At 33.4% G+C, this 27768-nt stretch overlaps 1 long non-coding RNA gene and 1 pseudogene across 1 annotated transcript; both read left to right on the top strand.

Annotated features, from left to right (window-relative positions):
- Nucleotides 1-295: 295 nt before the first annotated feature.
- Nucleotides 296-1234, top strand: LOC130055167 (uncharacterized). Its single transcript, XR_008803441.1, has 2 exons — nucleotides 296-488; nucleotides 875-1234. It is a non-coding gene; the product is annotated as an uncharacterized LOC130055167 (long non-coding RNA).
- Nucleotides 1235-6722: 5488 nt separating this feature from the next.
- LOC125651290 (uncharacterized) lies at nucleotides 6723-27333 on the top strand (annotated as a pseudogene).
- The last annotated feature ends 435 nt before the right edge of the window (nucleotides 27334-27768 follow it).

Here is a 27768-nt window from a genome sequence, read left to right as displayed (position 1 = left end):
CCAATGAATTATACTTCCACGTACACCGACAACCAGTTCAAAAATGGGGAGAGGGGGCGAATACAGATAAAGATATTGAGTTTAACCTATATGTACCATCCAGAATATGACCAAATTAATAATAATAAATAAATAAAAAAAAAATGTAAATAAATAAAAAAGTCGAGTATGATGTGTATATTATCATTATGTTCCCACTTGGAACACTTGTTTGTTTGTATGTATGTTTGTTTGTATGTTTGTTTGTTTGTATGTTTGTTTGTTTGTATGTTTGTTTGTTTGTATGTTCTTAAGATACGTGCATGTCATCTTTCAGTATAGTAGAAACTTCATCAGTTGTAGGTGATCTCATGAAATGCTACTTTTGACTATGACTCTTACGACTGTAGCAGTGAGGGTTCTCTATCGTGCCATCAGTCTACCGCCACACGGGACCTTCGTCCGAAAGATTCGCGATTTTCACTTCTGATGTTGGATGCTTGGCAAAGGTACAGTTATTACCTACATATTTGTGATAGCCCAATTTTGTAAAAGGTGTGATTACCACTTGGGGGGGGGGGGGGGGGGGGGGGTTTGGTTTGTCAAAAAATATTTAAAAGCAAATATAGAAATAAAAAGGTTTACACCAACTTAAAAAATCTCGATTTTTTAGGGGGTGGGGGGATTAGAACTTCTACTGCATTGTCTCTATTGCACTGCCTCGAAAAAAGTTTGCTCCCGGCCAAACTTCATTTTCTATCATAAATAGGTCACACAATATATCCTTTATCATTTAAAAAGAATGTAATGATTCACTTCATCCACTTGCATATATATCTTAATCACATGTGACTAAAATATTTTTTCATGTTTATCATTGTTGACTTTCTCACAGGAGCAGTAAACTGGTACAACGTCGACATGATGCAAGATATATATATATATCTATGAAGACGATGATATACAAGAACATTTATTATCGAAGTGAAATTTTAAGTTTTGCGTTAACGCTTTTTTTCCCTTCAAAATTTTGTTTTATTTTCTTACATAAAAAAGTGTAACCACTCATTCATTGTAATTACTCCAAAATTATGTGTAGGCATCTGTCTCTTTGCCTATATGCTCGTTCCTGCCACCTCCCCCATTAGGTTACATCGTTTTCAATAAACTGATCGCGTCACGCAGATTTAAACGTAATTTGAATCGTCAAAAAGTAAAAAAGTACATGTTTTAGCCACCAAAACCCCCCCCTAAACCCCCCCCCCCCCAAAAAAAAACCCCACCCCCCTCCAAAAAAACCACCCCAAAAACAAACAAACAAAAACAAACAAAACACACACACACAAAAACCACACAAACAAACAAACGAAACCACACAAACAACACCCCTCCCCCCAAAAAACCCCAACAAAACAACCAAAACAACAACAAAACAAAAATCAAACACTCCCCCCACAAACAAAACAAAACCCCAACATCATTACAGCATGTGCTAACACCCTAAAGCTTTTGGGGGCTTCGTCCCCCAGAACCCTACTAGGTCACGCAGTTTTCATAATTTGAGTCGCTGATAACTGACTTTACACGAAAATCAAAGTACCATGCAATATGTTCAAACACGGAGGGTTTTCCGTTCCCCCCCCCCTTCTACACCACTAATAGGACATTGCTCTGGATCCTATGGGGTTTCACGACGGAGACCACCTATTTCGTTTTCCTGATTTGGATCACACATTCATCTTTGCTTCCGATACCTATGCTTAGCATGAATTCATCATTGAAAATAAAAGATCAAGCGGTAAAAAGTAAAGTTATTCACCCCGTCTGATACATGCTTTCTTATGTAAGATCTTATTGCCAGGTCAGGGCTTAGGAAGAGAAATCTATCGGTTAGAACTTGTTTCCTTGTTTTGCATTCTCTTTGTATCAATTACAATAAAAGATGAATTTCAATGTTACGTGAAATGTAAAAAGAAAAGAAAGGTGATAAAGGGAATGGGAGAGAACTGTAACCTGCATGACTGGCTGCAACGGTTTAAATAGAATTTTAATTCAATGGAATAATGAAATTGATGTTTCAGAATACTTTTTGTATTAGAAGTTATCTCGGCTTCCTTTGAACAAATTTAATCCGCAATGCGACAGGACGGATTAGTGGAATACATCGAGTGATATCGATCGCTGAGATCGATGGCCCGATAAACCGATCACTCCAATGTCGCAGTGCGACACGAACAGTTATCCTTGACCGAAATAAAAGCCTTATTCAATTGTGGTCTTAATTGTTTACACAAATTTGTCTTTTATGAAACAATTGATTAACATTTATATAAACATAAAATACAAAGACAGGTAGATCAGAAACAGACATTTTACCAATGTTCCAATTCCAACAGACAACCGGGTGCTGGATTCCTAAGTCTGATCGAAGTCCAAATTAGTTTTCACGAATACATTGATCTTGATATTTCTTTCTTATTGCATGTACCAGTATACCAACACGAACCTCCAGAAATACAATAAAATTGGAAGACGAGGGTTTCCCATTTGCACACGATGGACCATTTAGCAATTATGAGACGGAGAGTGTCAAGTGTTGACTGCTTGTGGTCACAAATTGCTGGGAAAGTAGCCATCATCTCCTCTGTAATTACTCTCAGTAACTATTGACCCATCGTCTCTTATGACTTGCAAGTGAATCTTAACGAGCTGTATATGTATACGCGTTATTGTAGATGATAGAACAATTGTGAATATATATAGGGTGATGCAGCGACTATTTAATGCTTCCCCATAGTTACAATAAAAGGGACTGATTGATACTGACCCGTGAAACACTGACAAATGTAAATTTAACATATTCTAATGGAAGACGATCTTCCACATTGAAAGATTCTAAACCATTTTTGTAAAAAGGTTAACCATCTTATCTTCTAGACTACAGATTAAATAAGAAAGACGTTACTGACGGGACACGGAAGAAATTGAATTAGTACGTAAAACGGTATAGATATCTGCCAAGGAATCCTATAGCATATGTATAATGATTTAATCGATGAAGGACACACAATGAAACAGACCACCAAGAGGAGAGACACAACACAAATTATAAACTGTAAATATTTTGGGTGTCGCATTGCGGCATATCGCTATAACGACTGGACAAGTATGAATGAAGTTACTTTACATAGTTTATTACTAAAGATACAATAACATTGGGCTAATGACATATTTATGGATCGAAAAATTGACCCGAAATTCTTTGCTGTTTGTCGATGTACATTGTTTTAGGTGCCATCGTGCAGGTTTTCTGTGCTGCAACAAGGAATGGCTTTCTGTTGCAGTTGCCGGCTTGCATTGTATTGATCAGTTCATTGGTTTTAGCGGACAATTACTTATGAGCTCAAAGAAAGTTTAAGACTTAATGTATAATAGTTTCTTCAAACTGAAATAGGCAAACTGTTACGATTGAATACCTAATCATTTCGGAAAATTTGGTTGTAGATTACATCCATCAGGTATTGATTGCTATAAGGCAACTTTATTCATTCATTAATTATTAGACTTCATTTCAACTTGATGACATGAAAGCGACGTCTTGTTATTCGATGAACGGAAGACTTAGAAATCAGGCACTGGTGTATTTCCTTTACGATCAAAGTATCATAGCTTGTACAGTTTTTATTCTCGGTATTCGTTCACAATTTTCTGCAAGATCCATGCACAATCCTATATATGGTATTTCTAGACAGGGAGTGAATGACAAAACACCCATATCTCTCATCACACCTGACACATGTTTTAAAATTTTGGGAGACATGTGGTTAATTGGGCTACCCATATAAAAGACAGATTATTTGATATAAGTCTGGGTCACATTTGGTGTAATCAAGAATATACGGGTACAAATATATATTGTAATACTTATTTTCTAATAACGAGGCAGAAAATTATAGATATTTTCATGCAAAATATTGTTGAACAAATCACCTCCTCACCAAGGTGTAAAATTTACGCCTGGTAATTATGCACATTATGACTATTTTTCATTGCAATCTTACTTGATGGAGTCAATGTCACATGTTTAAATAAGAAACAAATGAGTAGAATTAGAATGTCTTCACATAATCTTGCCATTGAAAGTGGACGCCATATGAATGTAGCAAGGAAAAAACCCCGATATTGTATATTGTGTCATTTAGATATTGAGGAAGAGTTCCACTTTGTTTTGAAATGTCCTTACTTTAGTGAATTGCGTAGAAGATATATATCAAGGTGTACTACTGAAAAAATATCTTTCTCTAAAGTTACACAATTATTAAGATTTTAAAAAAATGCAAGAGTTGTATATTTACAGGAAATGTCTTTATTGCGTCTTTGATTTACGTAATGACATTCCTATATAGTATTCGCTGTCTATAAAATCACCAATGTTATATATCCTGCCGTACACATTGTTTATCTGTACTTTAATCGTTTGCCATAAGATGTACGTATTGAGCAATAAAGAATATATGATTTCAGGAATCTCATCAATGACAGTTAATAGATTACCAAAATTTTGAGTGAATATGCTATGATGATGACCCACTCATACTGCCAGTTTATTTGTTTCGAACACAAACGAACAAATTATGGGAATTCATATGATGCGTAGATTTATTATTATACCTCAGTATGAGAATTCCATGCAACGCGTAATCTGATTGGTCCAGACGGTCACGTGCCAGGGTTGCCCTCGGGGAATATGATTTTTCTTGGGTGAATAAATCTTCATATCTCCCTCACTATCATGCAATAAATGTATAATATTGTATATTCTGATATTCTAATTTTTGATGTCACAAAATTTATTCTATTCTCTGATATCAAGAAATCCATTTTTGATATCAAGAAATTATATAATTCTGATATCAGAAGATAGACTATTTGATATCAGAAAATAAATTCTGACATAAGAAAAAAATCCATGCTATTTTCACTGTGAAAAAAAAATAAATTTCTTGATTAAGAAATTCAGCAAACAATTTGCTGCCTGCATTAATAGAATTGAATATTTCTCCTCTGATCTTTCAAAATGTTATTTATTGAATGAATAAGCTTTATTCAAGTGTATATTGTGTTGACAACAGTGAAATTATTGAGCGGTCCGTAACGAGATCTAAATAAAGATTAAGACAAAGAAAATTGGAGCCAATAATATGTACAATGAATTTCAACTTTTAAAAAACCCTCCAATAATCCTAATGGCCGTCGTTTCTGATCTCGTAAAGTCACACCTCGAGATCGATGACCCAAGTTATGAGTGCATGGATGATCTCAATTTCATCCTTGTCTTGTGCATGGTTCCCTGCACATTATATTGAAATGCAATTTTGTTACACAGGATATCAGTTATGCGAATGTCGAATAGCAAACAAAATTGAAATTAGATAGATTCTTGTGACTAATTGCTTTGCATTTTTAATTGATGGATAATCTTTGAGATCTGAGGTCATCACTGCCGCATGAAAGAAAATGCTATCGTAAAAGTTTTTATCGTGTTCTTTACATTGCTATGGCAATGTTTATATAGAAACATTATAGCATTGAATATATATATATATATAGATAGATAGATAGATAGATAGATAGATAGAGAGAGAGAGAGAGAGAGAGGGAGAGAGATTGAGAGGTTACCCATGTGGTTCGTAAAGATAAACCGAAACATTCTAAACCGGAAATCAGGCACGCTTAATCAGGACTGATGAATTGAAAACTCAGGTAGTGATTTTTAAGCCCCCCCCCCATCCCCCACGAATTTAGAATTTTTAAGCATGGGCAGAGAACATCTTTTAGGTTTGCTTCGTACCTGGAAATGGTAGTGACAGTCTATTAAATTTCACGTGATTTTTTTTAATCTCTTCGATGTCGTGGACTGAACAGAAGTACATTAGAATTTGTGTACTTTTATCAACATCATTTTGACTTGTGCACTACCACTCCATGTACATATATAAGTAAGGCGATAAGTATTAACTGCACAAGTCATTTGCTTTTACAGATTAAGACTTAGGTACAATGTGAAATACTTTAATGCCTACTTAGTTGGCTCTCACTGTAGATTTTGAAGTCTGGACTATCAGTAGATAGGTAAGTAAACCATTTACCTACATCAACCCCTAAAATCTCTGAAAAAAATGCATGACCGCAAGATCAAGTGTCATGTCATTAAATATTGTTAAGATATGAATACATGTATAAAACATATTAATTAGAAAATCCCATGCAGGAATCGTATCTCCGAATTGTAATGTATTGAAAAAAATCCTAAATCAGTTCACGGACGAATGCTGGTATATATATGTATGATGCTTAACAGATCAGTACATTTGATAGTCAGGGTTGTAGTTTGTGAGGCAAAATAAAGTACGGTAATGAATAAGACCTATCCAAGAGTACGCACGGATTAAATATTTGATACTAACTCTGACCTTCGATTCAAATTCTGGAGGCCGACCATTCAAGGCACAGAAACGGTACACTAGCACAATGTCAACTGACACGAATAAGTTAGATGCACAGCTTCTATAGAGCTAGCTGCTCACAAACAATCTAACCCCTCAACCTTGACTTCTTCAACAAAGATAGACCAAAACTCATTATGGGTAAGCCACACCGAGATGTGTTGTGGTGATACCATTCAGAATTAAAGACAATAGTCTATATGATAAGTATATCGTCCTTATTTTTGTAGGGGATCTGATCAATTTGAGGTGTCGGAACAGACAATGAAACCTGTGACAAAATGCTGGTTTGTTTTGATCTAGAGACACAGAATTGCCATTTCCGGTTGAAGTTAAAATGGTAAGATTTGAATGCTTGCTATATTTTAACGATTTTAGTTCTTTGTGCGTTTTCATTTACAGTACAGGGCATCTATGTTTAAATGAATTTATTTTCTAGTTAAAATATATCTTCATATCATTGCTTTTCATCGCAGTCATGAAAAGTATCTATTTTTATGCACTGAATACGCCATTCATAGTTTAAAGCTCATTTGAGTAAATATATCAACTGGTTCTACATGTAAAACTTATATGGTACCAATTTTGATGCACCAGATGCGCATTTTGACAAATAATGTCTCTTCAGTGATGCTCAACCGAAATTTTGGAAATTCGAAATAACAATAAACATGTAAGAGCTAAAAGGAAAACTAGAGTGCCAAAAACTGGAGCCAATTTCGTCCAAGGATCAGAGCTATGCCTGACGGAGATATTATCCTTACATGTAGTGTCTTGTGTATTTTCAAATACAGTAGTGGAGACAATTTGCTCATTGAATTTCGATTTTATAATCATAGAGATACATATCACTTTTAGATGTTCTAGTTATTTCATCAAATTCCGAAAGTTTTAGGTTGTTATCATGGTACTCATTTATATTTATCTGATAGGTATGAGTAATTATCTGATAAGTAAATACAAACATTGACATGAGTAATTATCTGATAGGTAATTACAAACAATGATATGAGTAATCATCTGAAAGGTAATTACAAATATTCACATGAGTAATTATCTGATAGGTAATTACAAACAATGATATGAGTAATTATCTGATAGGTAATTACAAATATTGACATGAGTAATTATCTGATAGGTAATTACAAACATTGACAAGAGTAATTATCTGATAGGTAATTACAAATATTGACATGAGTAATTATCTGATAGCTTATTACAAATATTGACATGAGCAATTATCTGAAAGGTAATTACAAACAATGATATGAGTAATTATCTGATAGGTTATTACAAACATTGACATGAGTAATTATCTGATAGGTTATTACACACATTGACATGAGTAATTATCTGATAGGTAATTACAAATATTGATATGAGTAATTATCTGATAGGTTATTACAAACATTGACATGAGTAATTATCTGATATGTAATTACAAACACTGGCACGAGTAATTATCTGATAGGTAATGACAAACATTGCCATGAGTAATTATCTGATAGGTAATTACAAACACTGGCATGAGTAATTATCTGATAGGTAATTACAAACACTGGCATGAGTAATTATCTGATAGGTAATTAAAATTATTGACATGAGTAATTGTTGATTGTATATCTGTACTGTAGAACTCTTTAACCTCTGAACAAGTGGCTGGTGAGTAAATTAGTGCTGATGTGATGCGATTAATATATTAACCAAATTGTGAGCTTTCATAGATAATTTTCTGCCTGTTAAAAACAGTGATGGCATAATTGAAGTATATAATGATAATTACTTATTGATCAATTAATTCCTTTCAAATACGTTTAAAAAAAAATCTTATCAGTTGAATTAACTTTGACCATGTTCACTTTCAATAAGTTCCGTAATTTTGCACTTAACGTGTTTTGAATCATCCCATAAGTTACATGTACATTAACCAGCGGAAAAAATCCACTCTAAATTGAACTTAGATAATCATAGATAATTGCCATTACTTGTCCTTTCTATGACACACATTCCTGTGCTAATATCACTGATAGTGCAAAAATAATCTTAAAATACTTCCATGATTTAGTCTCTTGTTTAACGTCTTGTTGCTATCACAATCGTTGTTAAATATGTATCACACATAATACAATTTTTGTCATTACAGATAATGTTATTACATACAATACAAGTTTTGTCATTACGGTTAATGTTATTACATACAAGTTTTGTCATTACAGATAATGTTATTACATACAATACAAGTTTTGTCATTACAGATAATGTTATTACATACAATACAAATTTTGTCATTACAGATAATGTTATTACATACAATACAAGTTTTGTCATTACAGATAATGTTATTACATACAATACAAGTTTTGTCATTACAGATAATGTTATTACATACAATACAAGTTTTGTCATTACAGATAATGTTATCACATACAATACAATTTTTGTCATTACGGTTAATGTTATTACATACAATACAATTTTTGTCATTATGGTTAATGTTATCACATACAATACAATTTTTGTCATTACGGTTAATGTTATTACATACAATACAATTTTTGTCATTACAGATAATGTTATTACATACAATACAATTTTTGTCATTACAGATAATGTTATTACATACAATACAATTTTTGTCATTACGGTTAATGTTATTACATACAATACAAGTTTTGTCATTACGTTAATGTTATTACATACAATACAATTTTTGTCATTACGGTTAATGTTATTACATACAATACAAGTTTTGTCATTACGTTAATGTTATTACATACAATACAATTTTTGTCATTACGATTAATGTTATTACATACAATACAAGTTTTGTCATTACAGATAATGTTATTACATATATTAGAAATTTTGTCATTACAGATAATGTTATTACATACAATACAAGTTTTGTCATTACAGTTAATGTTATTACATACAATACAAGTTTTGTCATTACGTTAATGTTATTACATACAATACAATTTTTGTCATTACAGATAATGTTATTACATACAATACAATTTTTGTCATTACGGTTAATGTTATTACATACAATACAAGTTTTGTCATTACGTTAATGTTATTACATACAATACAATTTTTGTCATTACGGTTAATGTTATCACATATAATACAAGTTTTGTCATTACAGATAATGTTATTACATACAATACAATTTTTGTCATTACGGTTAATGTTATTACATACAATACAATTTTTGTCATTACGATTAATGTTATTACATACAATACAATTTTTGTCATTACGATTAATGTTATTACATACAATACAATTTTTGTCATTACGGTTAATGTTATTACATACAATACAATTTTTGTCATTACGGTTAATGTTATTACATACAATACAATTTTTGTCATTACGATTAATGTTATTACATACAATACAATTTTTGTCATTATGGTTAATGTTATTACATACAATACAATTTTTGTCATTACGGTTAATGTTATTACATACAATACAATTTTTGTCATTACAGATAATGTTATTACATACAATACAATTTTTGTCATTACGGTTAATGTTATTACATACAATACAAGTTTTGTCATTACGTTAATGTTATCACATACAATACAATTTTTGTCATTACGGTTAATGTTATCACATACAACACAATTTTTGTCATTACGATTAATGTTATTACATATATTACCATTTTTGTAATTTTAAGTTTCAAATTTTGTCATGACAATTTGTTTTATTGCAATGGTTGTTATTACGTGAGTTACATCTAGGAATCAACCAGCTTTTCATTTCTTATTTGAGGCCGTTATGCTGATTAAATGGGCGGAAATTAAGTTTCCCAGTAAATAGATACTTTTAGACATTGTGAGGACATCCTCACTTAAAAGGCCCCAGGATCAGGAAACATCTAAAGTCAAAATCTGAATATTGTGATGAAATGATTGAGAAGTTAATTATTCCAAAATAAAATTGTTATTCAATATCACTTCAAATTTCTAGTGTCTGCATGTTAAGAGTTGCGGTTCAAAAGTAATGAACATGTTGCAGGTGACTGGAATTTTGACTTAAGTCTGAGTTCGTTACATGACCCCGGGGCCTGGTTTCGATTGTACATGATAGATCATGATTCCAAAGACTATAGATGTTAAACTTGAACAATATTGTCCAGGTGTGATCCATAGTAAATATATCTACGATCTACTATGCACATGTTACTGCTTTGACAAACATAGGTATGAGTTTTAGAATATATATATACATAATCCAAGTTTGTTCATAAATTCCCTAGAAACCATTTATGATATATGGTACATAAGGACAATAAATAACTTTCAAACATACAGTTTTGGTCAGAGATACAAGTTATACAACTTTTAAATATGGAAATTAGAAGAAAGAGAGAAAAAAAGATGTAAACATACAAATCATGGATGACAGATCAAACTATATATCTATAATGAACGTACACATTTTATTCAGTGACTTAATATATGTATACGGCGAGGGACTGATTTGGCTCTCGAAAATGACTGTGGATGTATAAAGCGAAGTTTGATAAAGAGTGTGTGGTTAACTTTGTGATATATTGTAAAATTCTTTTCCTTTCATTAAAAACTGCGTGAATACATTGCAATTATATATGCATCAGTAAAAATGTCAAATTATTATGATTTTAAGTCGCCAGATCATTTGCAATCAAAAGCAAGTTCTAAACAATGCTTTGGTTTATAAAAAAGAAAGATAAAAGAACAAAAGCAGATGATAAAATGAACAATTTCTGAAAACATATTACGTGAAATCTCAACAAACGTCATACACCATCATCAACAGACCCAAAACTACCTTTGTGGCAGGTGCGCTCTCATCAGATAGGCGAGGAATTCACCTTAATTTATAGGGAAAATTAGAATCCCTCGAATCCTAGAAAAGATAATTTAAACAAAATACAAACTCTTGCACTAAAGAAGCTTCCTAAAGAATATGAAATATCATATAATAGGAGGAATACGAGAATCCCAGTAGAATTTTATCAGGATTCCATAGATTTTTTTTAAAAACGTGTTCTTAAAGGACTTCGCTTGAATCAAATACAAAATTATCTAGACAAAATATTCAGATTCACATTCTTTATATTTTCTCCCCGAAATAAACCCCTGTGAACCTTTTGAAACTTAAATCCATTCATAACAAACTTTGCTTAATTTGAGTTTAAGTGGACTTCATAGAATAAATATCATGTTTTCTAAATGATTAAAGTACAGTCAATAAGAATAGCTCCCTGTAGATGACTCGTGAAAGAATTTCAGGCAAAAATTGTAGAATACATGGCAATGTGTTTGATCAAACAACAACGATTAAATGATTTAATTTCAAGCACTGAAAAATTCATTGTACAACAATTAGTATAGGTTTCAAACGTAGTAAGAAAATGAGATTAAAACTTGGATGAATATACATGTCTATATAAAATTGAGCATCATTTCGCTGCTGAATTTGTATACAAAACTAGGTCAGGTACTTTTGTCTTCATAAATGTTCATCACAACGTCCAAGTATAAATCTTTTACCATATAGAGATATTTTCAAGATATTTTACAGGAAAATATAGAACAAATCAATACGTCTGTAATATATGTTATAACGATTTTCATATCAATCTCAGAATTCAGAGAGGCATTCAAACTGTTTGATAAAGACGGTGATGGAACCATCACAACAAAAGAATTGGGGACAGTGATGAGGTCACTGGGTCAGAATCCCACAGAAGCAGAACTTCAGGATATGGTTAACGAAGTGGACGAAGATGGTAATGCTATCTCGTGATGCTTTTGAACATCATTATGGCACAACAATCACATACTACCATCTTATTTCTGTCAAGAAAGATACACCCTGCAGTAAATTGCCTTCGTTCGAGTGATAATATGAATTGGAAACAAGAAAAGAAAATTGAAATCAATGTAACTGTATACATTATCTGAAACAATACATTCACTTTTTTGGCACGCTGGTTTTGGCTATATTTAGCTCTAAAACTTCATAGTTATTTCGGATTTCAAACATTTCGGTTGAGCATCACTGAAGAGACATTATTTGTCGAAATGCGCATCTGGTGCATCAAAATTGGTACCGTATAAGTTTTACATTCAGAGTTTGCTAATTTCACACTCAATGATAATTTAACGCTTTTCCTGCATTTCAGGAACAGGGTAGTTTTTAGTATACAGGTCCCTACTTCGCGTGGCGAGGGTAGGGGTAGCCGAGGGTTAGGATTAGGCAGTATATTTATTGGGACAGGCATGCTAGACGAGTGTTTAGTTTGTTTGAATTGCGATGTTTTACACTCACCAATCATGCAAATTACTCCACATTCCCACTGTTTATATATCTCCCTCAATGCTAACAAGCTTGACATTATTTTGTAATTCAACTTGTTCTTTCAGAGATATAGTTTTGAAAAGCCATTTATGAAAAATAAAATACACGTACAATGAAACTGTATAGAATTATAACAGATGAAAAAACTTAAATATGTGTTTAGTAGAAGTAGTCATTTCATTTGACGTAAGCTCAATCTATTTGCCAAAACAATGACGGATTTTGATATTAAATCTATTTGCTTGTTTAAAGGCAACGGTACAATAGACTTTGGTGAGTTCGTTCAGATGATGTCTCGTAAGGTCCAGGACGCCGATACAGAGGCGGAACTTCGGGAGGCCTTTGCAGTGTTTGACAAAGATGGTGATGGATTTATAGGGGCAACAGAACTTTTGCAAGTAATGTCACAACTGGGAGAAGATCTTACGTTAGAGGAAGTACACTCAATGATCCGAGAAGCAGACCAAGATGGCGACGGTAGAATTAATTACAAAGGTAAAGGACATTGGTATTTTATATTGGATAGTGGAAATTGCAATGCCTATACATGACATTAACGTAATGTGTATCGAAGAATTGGCGATTTTATGACACCGAACATGATCATATATTAGGTGGTGTAATGGAAGTTTATGATAGCATTGGCTTATCTAGTTCATTATAATTATAAAATATATTCTAGTAAGATTACTACCTGGGTTTATTAATCTGAGGAAATTATATTCACCACGATCAACGTCAGAGGCCAATACCCTTTTCTTTGGCAGATTAAACATGTGAAGTAGAGAGTCAAAAGGTTCAATACAATTACTGTATTCTATACTGAAGTATCTAGTTTAATAGTAACATCCTCCTACGTTGATTTATAAATAAAACAATGAATACAGTACATTTCATCGTTAAGTACTTGTAACAAGGATTAAGACAATTATAGGTATTTTTCAAAATATGAAAACAAAGGATTTTGTATTGTTAAAGTATGAAGTTACCATGTTATTCAAAGCAAGTGACACTTTTACGTATTGTTATGAATTTCTTGTTTTTTTTGCAGAATTTGAAGCAATGATGACCCAAAGATAGCAACAGTAATGGCAGTAATTGTAAATACCTTGTACAAATATTGTGTATGGAAATGTTTGGGAATAATTCAGTTACCTGATATATTCTGTCCCGTGTGTTAATCAGAACCATTGGATTCATTTTCCTACTGAATACCTCCTAATATGAGGAAGCTCTGCAAACATGTGGTAGTTCATCGTCCTTTATTTTGTTCGTTTGAAGATAAATCTTTTCATCGTCGTAAGTTAATGTGTCTGTTTTGTCACATATTATCAATACCATATAATTTGTTAATCTTGAATATCTTTACAAATGATGTTTCCATCAGATCTATGGTCAAAACCAGTAAACCCCACCTAGATAAGCAACAGGAAACGAATTTGACACAAGTACATATAGCTGTACTTCGTACACAAGGGTTCTCGTAAATCTGCAAAAAATGGAAGTCGTATTTCAAAAATTCCTACTAGTTTCCACAAATATACTTTTTTCTTCTGTGTTGTAAACTATGAATGATTGTACATTTTGTTTTCCCTTTCAGTACATGGTAGCATTGAATTCCCATCATACACTTTTTGTGGGGTAGAAATTGAAACAATTGATCATTTGCTATTTGTTGATGGTATATGAAAAGGCTATGGTATGATATTATAGAGGAGTAGTTACTGACAGAATGATGATAGAGAAATACCTGTTACTAAATGGTTGTAAATATGATGAATATGAAGTTCGCCGAAAGAAGATCTGCGATAAACCGTGATTTTCTGTGCACATGGTGTATCTGTAAACTACTGGTTGGGAGATACCTCTTCATTTTTTCATAACAACTGAAAAAATATCATATCCATTGTCAAATTTTCATTGTATACCTGTCTTTTCCTATCTCTCATTCTCAAAAACTTCCACAAGACACGTGTACAACAACAGACAGGCACTGAAATGTACATTAAGTAATATCTAGATGTTGAGCAGGTTCCACAAAGTGCTTACATGTACCTAAGGTGTGGGGCATATGTAAAAGTGTATTGATACTTCTTTCTTCTTAGTTTTGATTTACAAGTTTGACATATATGCTAATACATTTACAACTTAGGTCTAACTGATCTCATATGTGATGTATTTTGTGTAGTGAAAGTTGAAACAAACATAAAAGTGATAAAAGATACATCTTTGGTGTTATAAACAAAGATGACTAGCTTCTCCATTTTACTAATCCTATATGGCTTGTAAAAATTGAATTGACTGAATAAATTTGTTACTGAATGAATTTGATGTCTCAAATTGGTGCATGATTTTCATATTTTACGTGCACAGCCTATTGCATCAAAATGCAACTCCGTTCCAAAAAAGAAATGCAAAGAAAAACGGCCACATTCTATGTTCTTAAGCAATGAAGATGGCCAGAAGGAAGATAATGTAATCTGAAAATAATGACGAAAAATTATAAAAGCCGGAATCGATTATTTTAATACGATACTGAAGATGATGAAAACGTCAAAGGAATGCACTTCCATGACCGACGAGTTCAGCTCATTGGACTAAAATGTCAATACAGGCCGGTGTCTGTTGCAGTCTGTTCAGTCACGGAAGCAGACTAACTGAGGGTCAGTAAAGCATCTTTCCAAGGAGGTCATTTTCGCACTTCTTTGACTGAAACAGAGAGAAAGGAATACGATTTCAAAATAAAGGCGTATCAGTTTGTTTACGTGGTATTCAATATAATCAATTATAACAAAACCCGATGACATGGAACGATTGCAGGCTTAGCTAAATACATTTGGAAGCTATTATTGAGTCGATTTCTAAATTCACACAGGACCAGACTATGTAAATACAGTCTCACGCATTAGAAAGCTCCGAACTGTGCTTTTTTTGGACTGAGGAACTTTATCTCTGAGGAGGCACGGTGTTACACAGAAGCAGACACATATATCACAAAAATGGTAAGTAAACATTCCAAATATTTATTCTTGATGATGATTTGAAAATGTTTGTCCAAAAGAAAATCAATCCTATCATGTATATATTAAATAAACATTAAAGTAAAGCTTTTTAATTGATTTTATCATTGTATTACTTATATTTCATGGATAAGAATACCCACATGAAATCGTTAGGATTGAAATGCTACCACAAAACATGACTTCCTCTATCTACTATTATCACCATGACAGCGAATTGTTTCAGAAGGGGCCTGCAAACAAAACAGTAGCTGACAGGTTTTAGTTACTTTGGTAACGCATCCTTTAAACTGTAGGGGATATCATTACTATCATTTAAAAATGTAGCTATGTACGAAAGCAGACGGTAGAGCAAGGGTCATATACATGTACAGACTCATTTTGAGAATTAATTATGGACAAAATTGTAAACCATTATTCAGTAATTAGATAATGCCTACCTCTAAATAGATATTAATTTTAACATATTTCTAACATTCCAAGCTCACAGGAAAATCACAAAATTAATGAAAATTCCGAATTTGAAGCATATATATGAAGCGAAGCGGATCAGAAACCCCTGACGCGGGAAAATGACCCTTGCCTACCTATCAAACTTGTACACCAAAATATGGTACATATACAAATGTGTGCTTCTAAGCAAAATGTATGTAAACTTAAAACAAAGATATGTCATCTTTTCTGAAACCATGAATCTGCAGGAATCCGTGACAGTCGTGTGGCTTTAGACAGTTACATTTATGGTCGTGGTTATATATTTTTACTAAGACATCATCTTGAAAGAAGTTGTTCATATTATGTTCACGGTTTTAAGTTGTTTTGAAATTTAAGTGACCGTTATCCTATATTTTCAAGCATACTATACATCAAACTCGTAATGACAATTCTTTATAGAGCACATCATTTTTTGTTCGTTTGAGTAATACTTTTATCTAGTATTGAATTCTACAATATCGATATATTGTTTTAGTGAGAGACAGCAGACGATGTTAAGAATTTTATGCTTGACAGGTTTTAAAAGATCTATGTACTCATTGGAAAATTTGAGAATTATCCATTGAGGCTATGGTTTTTTTTTTTTTTTTTTTGCTTTTCACTGTGGACCCTTTAAGAAACATTCATAAAATGTAGAGAAAATTCAATTTAAATAGAATAGCCTCCACGAATTCTATATTGTTAGAGTAATCAAGACGATATTGATCGCAATATGGATTAAGACTTAATTTATTTGTAATTAATATTTTTGTAAACTACCGTCATTTTCTCTCCAGATTACAATATATCAGACATTTTTTTTGTGATCAATACTTAATTATATCATTTTTGTTCCATAGGCCGATGAACTGTCAGAGGAACAGATAGCAGGTTTGTTATTTCAACAGCAGTAAAAGAAAATTATTGTCATACACTTCCGGAGTTTCAATGGACCTGGAGTCGAAGTTCCGGAAAATTTGAGATATTCATTGAATTTCAATACTGACAATATAAGAAAAAACCCTTTTCATTGTCCGTGAACTAATGACGGACTACACGAAAAGATGACGATTAAGAAAAGGGCAGTCGATCAAACGATGGATCTCTCCTGATCGCAGCACGCAAATATTACCATATTCACGTACAATTTGGCAAAGTTAGAAATGACAAAAGATACCATGAGACGTGTTATAACTGTTTATATTGTAATATCCATTTGTAACGTTTTTGCCTTTCGTGGTTGTAATTTTTGCAGTATAGTAATGAGAAAGCATAAACTATATTTCCTGAAATGCGTAAAATTAACAAACGTCCCAGAACATATTTGCATACTTTTGGCTTATAAACTTATATTTCGATTTTATATAGCTACAGCTGCAGAGAAATGTGTATAATGTAAATGTAACTTGATTGATTTGGACCATGTTAATGTCATGAAGAAAATTAGTGTCAGCTGTGTATGACTGGTATAAGCTGAAGTAATATCCGAAAATCACCCAAGACGTGTGGAAAAATTTAAAACTCATTACACAAATAGAGGAAGGATGAACCATGTAGTAAGAAGCTTTGTTCTGTACCTCCTTATGAATATTCTCAAATAATAGCCGTCCTGTTACTACAGTACTACCAATCTAAGACAGAGAATTACAGCTATGACCTACTAGCAAATCCGTTCATAAATGATGTGGAGTTCCGTTTGATCTCAGAAATCCCCCTGTTTGTATTTTCCTGTTACCATTTGCCAAAGAATTAATTTTGCATTTCTTATTTGCTGAGCTAACAACCGGTAACAATGTTATTATATGACCTGATGTCTACATTTGACAGAATTGATTTGCCGTATTGATCGTAAGTTCTATATGAAACATTGATTCCACGCAAACCTGGTATAATTTTGATATCCTTGTTCTATCTTTAAAAACTACCCGTCTCTTAAAAAACATACTTATCAACATATTTGAAATATAGTCAGAAAGACTATACTGACCATCGTTTTTCAATGAGTTTTGCAAGTCATTTTTTAATTACTTTATTAACTGCAGAATTCAAGGAAGCTTTCAGTCTTTTTGATAAAGACGGAGATGGAACCATATGTTCCAAAGAACTGGGAACTGTAATGCGGTCCCTTGGCCAGAACCCAACAGAGGCGGAACTCCAAGACATGATCAACGAAGTGGACGCCGATGGTAGGTGGAATTAACTTTTTCTCTAAACTGATTCGAATGCAAGAGCTTGTTCTACATATGATTAATTTTTAAACCGAGGCAGGTTACTGACAAGTTGATGTTACAGTGATTTCAACAGGCTCGCGTAGTTAGCATTTCGGAAATTTTTTATATGGTCGTTAAATGATCTAGTTTGCCAATACAGCTTATCCCTGGGTCAAATGTTGTCCGACCTGTTTCATACCGATGGATAGACAGTTCTTGGCACACTGATTTTGACTATGGATTTCTCCATTTAACTGATCAAGATATAGGGCTCACGGCGGAAGTGGCCGGTCGACAGAGGATGCTTACTCCTCCTAGGTACTTGATCCCACCTCTGGTATATCCAGGGCCCGTGTTTGCCAAACTCTCCATATTGTATTCTTTAAAGGAGTTTTGAGATTGATCACTGTTCGTTATCTTCACCTTTCATGCATACAAAAAGGATCTAGACACCGACTACATTCATTGTCATATGAAGCAGTAATTCCATATTGAGATATAGAATGATAGAATATACTAGAGAATAAAGAGTTTGAGAATAAGGCATTCTGACTTCAGATGTTGTAGATGTTTTATGATGCTCCGGGGATACTGAAATAACTTCAGAATTAAACAATATTGATTCTCAAACGTAAACAGTAGCAGTACAACTAGAGTAGAAATACTGTTCTCACTCAGCCGCCCATTGGAAAAACAATCATACTAGTAGTAAACACTAAATAGTACTAACTCAGATGCTCACGACGGCAAACGTTTGCTGAAATCCTGTTATTGGTACAGAGGCAATGTTATCAAAATCTCATCAATATTTGACATACGTCATTATGGATAAGATTCGATTATTCAGTTAATTGCGAACATAAAATAGCACCACCGGATGGTGTATACACCCAATAATGGAATATATTTATATCTATCTAACCTGCATCGGTTCCAATTTAGTATAGGCAATTATGTGTTGTGGCTGCGGGGAACATTATAATGGAAAGACTAGAGGCACCCTTCGACAGAAAATGAAAGTTCATATAAATTAGGATTTTCTTGATAATTATCTGTTAAATTACATAGAATGAAAAAGTGAAGATAACGAACAGTGATCAATCTAATAATTTCTATAAGAAAAACAAACCAAAGAATTGGGCAAACACGGACACCTGGATATACCAGAGGTGGGGTCAGGTGCCTACGAGGAGTAAGCATCCCCTGTCAACTGGTCATTTCCGCCGTGAGCCCTTCTTGTTGATCAGGTAAACGGAGTAATCCGTAGTCAAAATCAGTGTGCCAAGAACAGCCTAACAGCCGGTATGAAACAAGTTGGACAACAATTGACCCAAAGATAGGTTGTATTGGGAAACTAGATCATTATAACGACTATAGAATTTGCGAAATGCTAGCTTTAAAAAAAGAAATTGCTGAAAACCCTGTAACATCATTTTGTTTGTCAGTAGCCTGCCTCGATTTAAAAGCTGATCATTCAAAGAACAAGCTCTTATGCATTGAATCAGTTGAGAGATGTAATACCTTATGCAGGTAATAATGGAATATTGCTACATGAATATGGGAAGTTGATGATGGAGAAGCTGAAATGATCCCATTTGTCATAAAGTTGAGCTTTTTGTTTGCCGTTAATATCCATCCCCATTAAAATATCTATTTACGAAGCAGATGTGGAGGACTTCGAGTTCACAGGGATAGTTGGAGCAGTACAATGTTTCAATAAACAATTTCGTGGTTTATGAAATACAAACTTCCCTTACTTACTACATAGCGGTTTATAAAACGTAATCTGATCCTACCCGAGTTAGTAAAGCAGAAATTCCAATGTTCTCTCTTACTCCCATGTATAATAGTCCAACCAATCACATCCATCATTTCAAAACTGACACATGCGCGGTATTGCTACATGTAACACACTGACACTCTTAGAAGGCAGAGTTAGTTGGGTATAGTTCAAAGGTCACAATACGCCATATAAGAGTTGGAATTTTCCGTTCCGTTTCAACTCGGGTGTGAACCGAAGATGCCCACAATGATTGGTACATGTATTTACCGACCACCGGAACTTGAATTTTGACTTTAAAGAGCATATATACACATGTATACATCTTATGCACTACATAAAGATTTTTCAGTAAGCAAATAAATACTTGTTCCTTTGATTATGATTATAAGATAAACATCTTGGTTCATATTTCCTTGTGCCCGGATTGAATCTGCTTAATGATTGGGGTCTTTCCCAGGGAGCATAAATTGTGATGTAGATGACGTAGTATGCAGGTTCAATCACATAAACCTAATATACGGGGTGTCTCAAAATAAATATAGACTATTTGATATTAAATCAAACAGTCCCGATTATGCAATACTGAGAAAAAAACAAGGATTAACCGTAGATATTCTGATCATGTAAGATAATTGAGTAATCATTTCCCAAATATGAACGTCATAACAAATATAGTTTTCGTCTGAGGTTTCCGGAAAAGTCGTGAAAGTATCTCAGAAATGAAAGCTTTATTACTCTTTTCGACAGCAAAAACCAAATTAAGTCCAAAGGAACAACACTATCTCTTACAGAATTGATTAATGACACCTAAAATATTGAGTGAGGTCTATTGATTTCGTAAAAAAGATATGGTCATGTTTTCTTTTTTTTTTTATCTGTGATTTAAATTGTCTGTCGACTGTAAGTTTGTTGTTTTGATTAACATGTGAATTAAGAAAATCAATTAACTTCATTAGAAAAATATCTTTGTTCCAGACCTCAGATATAGTTAAAAATACCATGAACATTTAATGTTAGTATATGATATTTTAAAACACCCATTTCTAGATAACCATATTAATCGGTATACACAGAAATGTAATACATTATAGTAATTTATTAATGATAGGCAATGGAACAATAGATTTCCCAGAGTTTCTAACAATGATGTCACGGAAAATGAAAGACACAGATTCAGAAGAGGAATTACGAGAAGCCTTCAGAGTGTTTGACAAAGACGGAAACGGATTCATAAGCGCCGCAGAATTACGTCACGTTATGACAAATCTCGGAGAAAGGCTCACTGATGAAGAAGTTGATGAAATGATCAGAGAAGCAGATGTAGATGGAGATGGACAAGTTAATTACGAAGGTAAATCAAGCAATGTTTATCTTTGACAATAATGAAGGATAATCAAATTTATCGGAATATAGAATTTCAAAAGGACTAATGTATTCTGAGATGATGAACTTTGAAATTGCTTTAAAATTAAAACACATGTAGAAATGTCCATAAAGTCGGCTTTTAGCCATGCAAAATAATAATGTATTTCTGCCATCGGAACTGTATTGATATATAATGAAAACCATTCATCATCCGTTCGATAAATTCAGTATGATTTCCAAGATTTAATGATAACATGACAAGGAATTCTAAATTTTTCCTATTCATGAAAATTTAACAATTTAAATCAGCCGAAGATCGATAACAAACTTAGCAAAACTATAAAACTATATGGAGTTTTTGAAACCTCAAATAACGGAATATTATTTACACTCCTCAATGTTTTTTTCGGATTCCAAAACAATCATATGAAAATTTATATATCAAGTAAAATGTGAACTCCTGATTCTCATTTTATCTACAAATATACTTTAGACTCAATATTTAGGTTTGTAAGTAAGTAAACAATATCTTGGTATATCTATTCTTTTATTATTTCAAATGCGCTGTTTATTGTAACTAAGTAATTCTAAAATGCATTAAACATTTAATTCTGTTTTATTTTCTTTCAGAATTCGTTGGAATGATGTCATCAAAATAGTTATTCCCTTCTTTATCTTTTGAACGACTTCATGGCATTCACTTTGAGACAACCTGGTGGAAGGACAATCACAGTTAAAAAGAAAGATATTGTTTACACTTATCTCCTAAAACTCCGTTGTGTTTTTATCGCTCATTAAGACACAAATGTGAGCAACATTCATCTTGACAGACTTCACTGAAACATGCTATGTTTCATTCCTTCTCAGATTAATATCCCTTGATTCTTTCTAACTCGGCTAATTGAGCTTTATATAGATATGGAAAAAAAATACCGCATCACAAGCCTCTTTTCTCAAAGCCTACGTACATGTACACGTATGATGATTAATTTCACACTATAAAAAATAACAATATATATACACACGTTCGTTGTCGTGAACTTGACATGAACGTTGCATTAAATAGTTTAGTACCTCTGCTTTATTTTTACTTCAAATTCACACTAAGGTGGAATAGTGTACATGTTGTTCGTGTTGTTGTTTATTGTCTAACGTCCCGACGGAGAACTTTTCACTTGCATGGAGACGTCACCATTGCCAGGGAAGGGCTACAAAATTTAGGCCTGTGCTTGTTGCTTACGGCCTTTAAGCAGAAAGGGATCTTTATCGTTCCAAACCTGCTGTGACACGGGGCTTCGGTTTCTGCAGTCTCATCCGAAGAACCGCCCCATTTAGTCGCCTCTTACGACAAACAAGGGGTAAGACCTATTCTAACCCGGATCCCCACGGGAGTGCTATTTGTGAGTGTCTGCATCATGGAAAGTATATTTAGCATATCATTTAATGTTATCAACCGTTGGCCATATTGTAATCCCAATAGATATAATAACCAAAGAAAAACTTGGATCGAGAGTAAAATTGATAAGCTCACATCAAGTAAGCAGATGCATAAACCCATGGACGATGGATTGACCTCAACTCCAAAAAAAAAAAATGGAATCTTTTGACTGCATGATATATTGTTTGCCAGTATAAATATAACCTAAGATTCACAAAGAATATCAGTAACTGATACATATGTAGTTTGAAATTTCAAAGCTTTTTCATGGTTACAGTACATTGCATCAATGATTGCTCGCGTTTGTTACGTAGAAACCAAAACAAATAAGAATGATGATTAGATTTGTAACGGTGTACACGCCATTGAAGAAAAGGTGAAGATAACAGGGATCAATCTCATAACTCCTATTTGCAATACAAAATAGAGTTGGGCAAACACGGGCAACAGGATATATCAGAGATAGGTGGTGCTTAGGAGGAGTAAGCATCCCCTGTTAACCGGTCACACCCGTCATGAGCCCTATTTCTTGAGATGTAAACGGTGTAATCCGTAGTCAAAATTAGTGTGTCAGGAACAGCCCAACAATCGGTATGAAACAAGTCAGACAGCATTTGACCCAATGATAGGTTGTAATGGCAAACTAGATTTTGATAACGACCATAGAATTTGCGAAATGTTGACTTTAAACGAGATTGTTGAAACCCCTGCACCATCAACTTGTTTGTTAGTAGCCTGCTTCGTTTCAAACACTGATCATACGCAGAACAAACTCTTGCGTATCGAATTAGTTGAGAGATATAACACGATATGCAGGTGATAATGGTAGCTCTTATCCTTGGACGAATTTGGCTCCACTTTTTTGGCACGCTGTTTTTGGCTATATTCAGCTCTAAGACTTCATAGTTATTTCGGATTTCAAACATTTAGGTTGAGCATCACTGAAGAGACATTATTTGTCGAAATGCGCATCTGGTGCATCAAAATTGGTACCGTACAAGTTTTACATATTGTTACATAAATATGGGAATTTGACGACGGAGAAGCTGAAATCATCTCGTTGATCATAAAATGGAGTTGTTAATTTCCCGTTAATATGCAGTCCTTTGACAAATACTACAAAATCTGATAATGTAACTCCTTGTGTTATAATGTCTTTTTAAAGTTAACTGATATCAAACGAATCAAATACTCTGAAACAAACGTCAAGAGATGGCCTCTTTGTTACAAATGACAAATTTGGGTGGACCACCTCCAAATTTAAAACCCACAAACCAGACAAAAGCGTGTTGATTCTCCAACTGATACGGTTTTAGTAGTTAGAACAACCTCAACATGGTAAGGCATGTTTTTTCAAACACTATTATAATCTAAACTCGTTTCATGTATTCGTAGTTTCGGCACACGAATAAGTGATGTAAATACATGTATTGTATATCTCTGTTATGTAAGGACATTGATATAATACAAATAGAGGTACCAGGTGAGCTAATTATGCAGAAATTATCCCATGTTTCCATTGGTTTATATTCACCACCATACATTTATGCTTTATATGTGTGACCAAAATAGTATTTATTATTGGTTTTTATGTATAAGTTAACTTATGCGTCACTGTGCATATACATGTACCAAGAAACAAGAGATTCTGCATGGTAGCTTTTTATAAGGATTTAGTACGTAATATTTTCAAGTTTACAAAACTATCCATCCAATTTCTTGTCAACTTACATTATCATACCCTATATCGTGCCCTTAATGATTTACACATTATATATTATTCTAAAGATTCTTAAACTTAACTGCCATGTATTGTATTATTTAACATACTTTTAGGTTTAACATATCTGTATAATTCTCCCAGATGATTTTATTCGTCTATGTTTATGTCTTAGGAGGCACAACTCACAGAAGAGCAGATCGCAGGTTGGTGTTTCAAAAAAAAAAAAATATTCAAAGTTCATGAAAATCAATGCGATAGTTAACCATTATGCATACATATTTTAATAAGTGAAGTAATGCACATTGTTTTAAATATTCTATCACTTGTCAATTCTGTTATGATAAAGTCCAAAACGTTATACATTCGAAGTTGTATAACTGGTATAACAGAACGCGATAAATCCAAAGATTTGTCTCATGAATCAACCTTGAAAGTAGAAAACGTGAAAAGTGTCAACATTGAATGCTATAGAAAACAATATCACTCCTTTAAAGCACTGCACCACCATGTCATTGAAGACAGATAATCAACATTTACAAAGAAAGCATTTCAACAATGATTTGATTTGATTGATTTATTGATGTTTTCCGCCACACTCAACAATTTTTCAATTATCTGGTGGCGCCCAGTTTTTATTGGTGAAAGAGAGAACCCAGATACAATGTACCTGCGGAGAGACCACCGACCTTCCGAAAGTAAACTGGGAAACTTTCTCACTTATCAGCGCGAGCGGGATTCGAACCCGCGCCGACAGAGGTGAGAGTCCGTGTGATTTTGAGCGCTATGCTCTAACCACTCAGCCACGGAGGGAGGCCCTTCATTGCAACAATGGGAAAATTATGTTGTTAGAAATTACTTTTAAAGTAATTCAAATTCTAATGTAAATCTTATTTCGACAAATGATTCTTATTCGTAAAACATGCAGCAATGATGTCTTTAAATTGTAGAATTCAAGGAAGCTTTTAGTTTGTTTGATAAAGATGGAGACGGAACGATCAGCTCTAAAGAACTGGGCACTGTAATGCGATCTTTAGGTCAAAACCCCACTGAAGCCGAACTACACGACATGATCAACGAAGTGGACGCTGATGGTAATGATTTTGAAATGATCATTGATATCATTTTATAGTTACATCATGATAAATTAATATAATTAGGTTGAAATTGTATCGAGGGATAAGACGATTTGTCTTGGGTATAAAATCAATGATAATTTTCATGATTGAGGGTTGCCTCTATGCTTCCATGGTTCCTATCCCGGTATACTCCATGATATAAGAAATATTTTTATTCATCATGAAAGGCGAAGATAACGAACAGTGATCAATCTCGTAACACCTATAAGCAATACAAAATAGAGAGCTGAGCAAACAATATAATAAGTTCTAATGATAAAACCAATGTTTTCAGGAATTAACAGGGGATGCTTACTCCTCCTAGGAACCTGATCCCACCTCTGGTGTGTCCAGGGGTCCGTGTTTGCCCAACTATCTATTTTGTATTGCTTATAGGAGTTATGAGATTGATCACTGTTCGTTATCTTCACCTTGCATACTGAAGAAAAAAAGAAGGCTTATCATTGGTAAAATGATTGCAATTGCATGAATGGTGGAATTCAAACCATTTTATGAAATAAAAAGATTATTCTCTCATCAGGTAATGGTACAATAGACTTCCCTGAATTCTTAACAATGATGGCAAAGAAAATGAAAGACGAGGACGCGGAAGAAGAACTACGGGAGGCTTTTAGGGTGTTTGACAAAGACGGAAGTGGTGACATCAGTGCTGCCGAGTTACGTCACGTTATGACGAGTCTTGGAGAAACATTGACAGATGAAGAAGTTGATGAAATGATCCGAGAAGCAGACGTTGACGGCAATGGAAAAGTAGATTATGAAGGTACGAGCGTTGGACACAGTTTAACCAAAGATACAACAGATTCGTATTATGAAGTACACTATATTTATCTATTTTAATTTTACTATGACACAAATCAGACGTGTAATTTATAATATGTCGAATTAACCATTATCAAACTTATAATCAAATGTTTCATTTTCTCCTTTTGCAGAATTTGTTAGAATGATGACTCAAAAATAACAAAAGATACGTACGAAGAACCTCTGACATTGAGTGTATAAAATTCATAACCTTCCATTCTATGAAGTCTTGTCATATTTGTACATGAAATAATATGGTTTTAACTGATGTCGTCTGTTTTAAATTTCTTTATACCAAATATTTGCATTGAATACCGGTATATTAATTACTCTGTAATATCATTTACAAGTAAATACTTTAACACATCACTGTCCGATCAAATCTTAATAATTGATTAATGTAGTGGTACTTAAAGATTTACTCAACATTTAAAGAGGGACAACCCTTTAAAGTTAAGATATGGCCATTGTCTGTATGCATGCGTTGTAAGTATGAAGGTATGAAGTAAACATATTTTTCAGATCGTGATTGATTTCTTTCTTTTTGTTCTTTATAGGAATTACATGTATTTAATCATAACAAACGTATTGACATGTCTAAAGGCAATGCGACGATTTAGCTTCATGTTCATGAGAATGATAGCTAAAACATCGATCCATCACCTCTGCCGTATATATATATGTTTGTATAGCCTTTGGTTGGTTGCTTTCCATATTTTGTTTAGGACAGGCAGCTATTCTATAGCATTTTACATGTTTTATTACCGTATTATTATCAATATTTTTGTATTTTGGTGAAATAAGGGACCAGCTTATAGATTATAATGTAACATTGATATGTGAAATGTTTACTAGTCCTCTGCTCCCCATATATGTTTTAAGTAGTTTGTATATACCATTGTTTATTTTCATAACGTCATTTACATAATGATTAACAAGTTTCAATTCAATTGGTGTTGGGTTT

This window comes from Ostrea edulis, chromosome 5 (assembly GCF_947568905.1).
Source record: "Ostrea edulis chromosome 5, xbOstEdul1.1, whole genome shotgun sequence".
Lineage (NCBI taxonomy): Eukaryota > Metazoa > Mollusca > Bivalvia > Ostreida > Ostreidae > Ostrea > Ostrea edulis.
The sequence above is the reverse complement of the archived record's forward strand: the minus strand, read 5'-3'. Positions and strand labels throughout refer to the sequence as shown.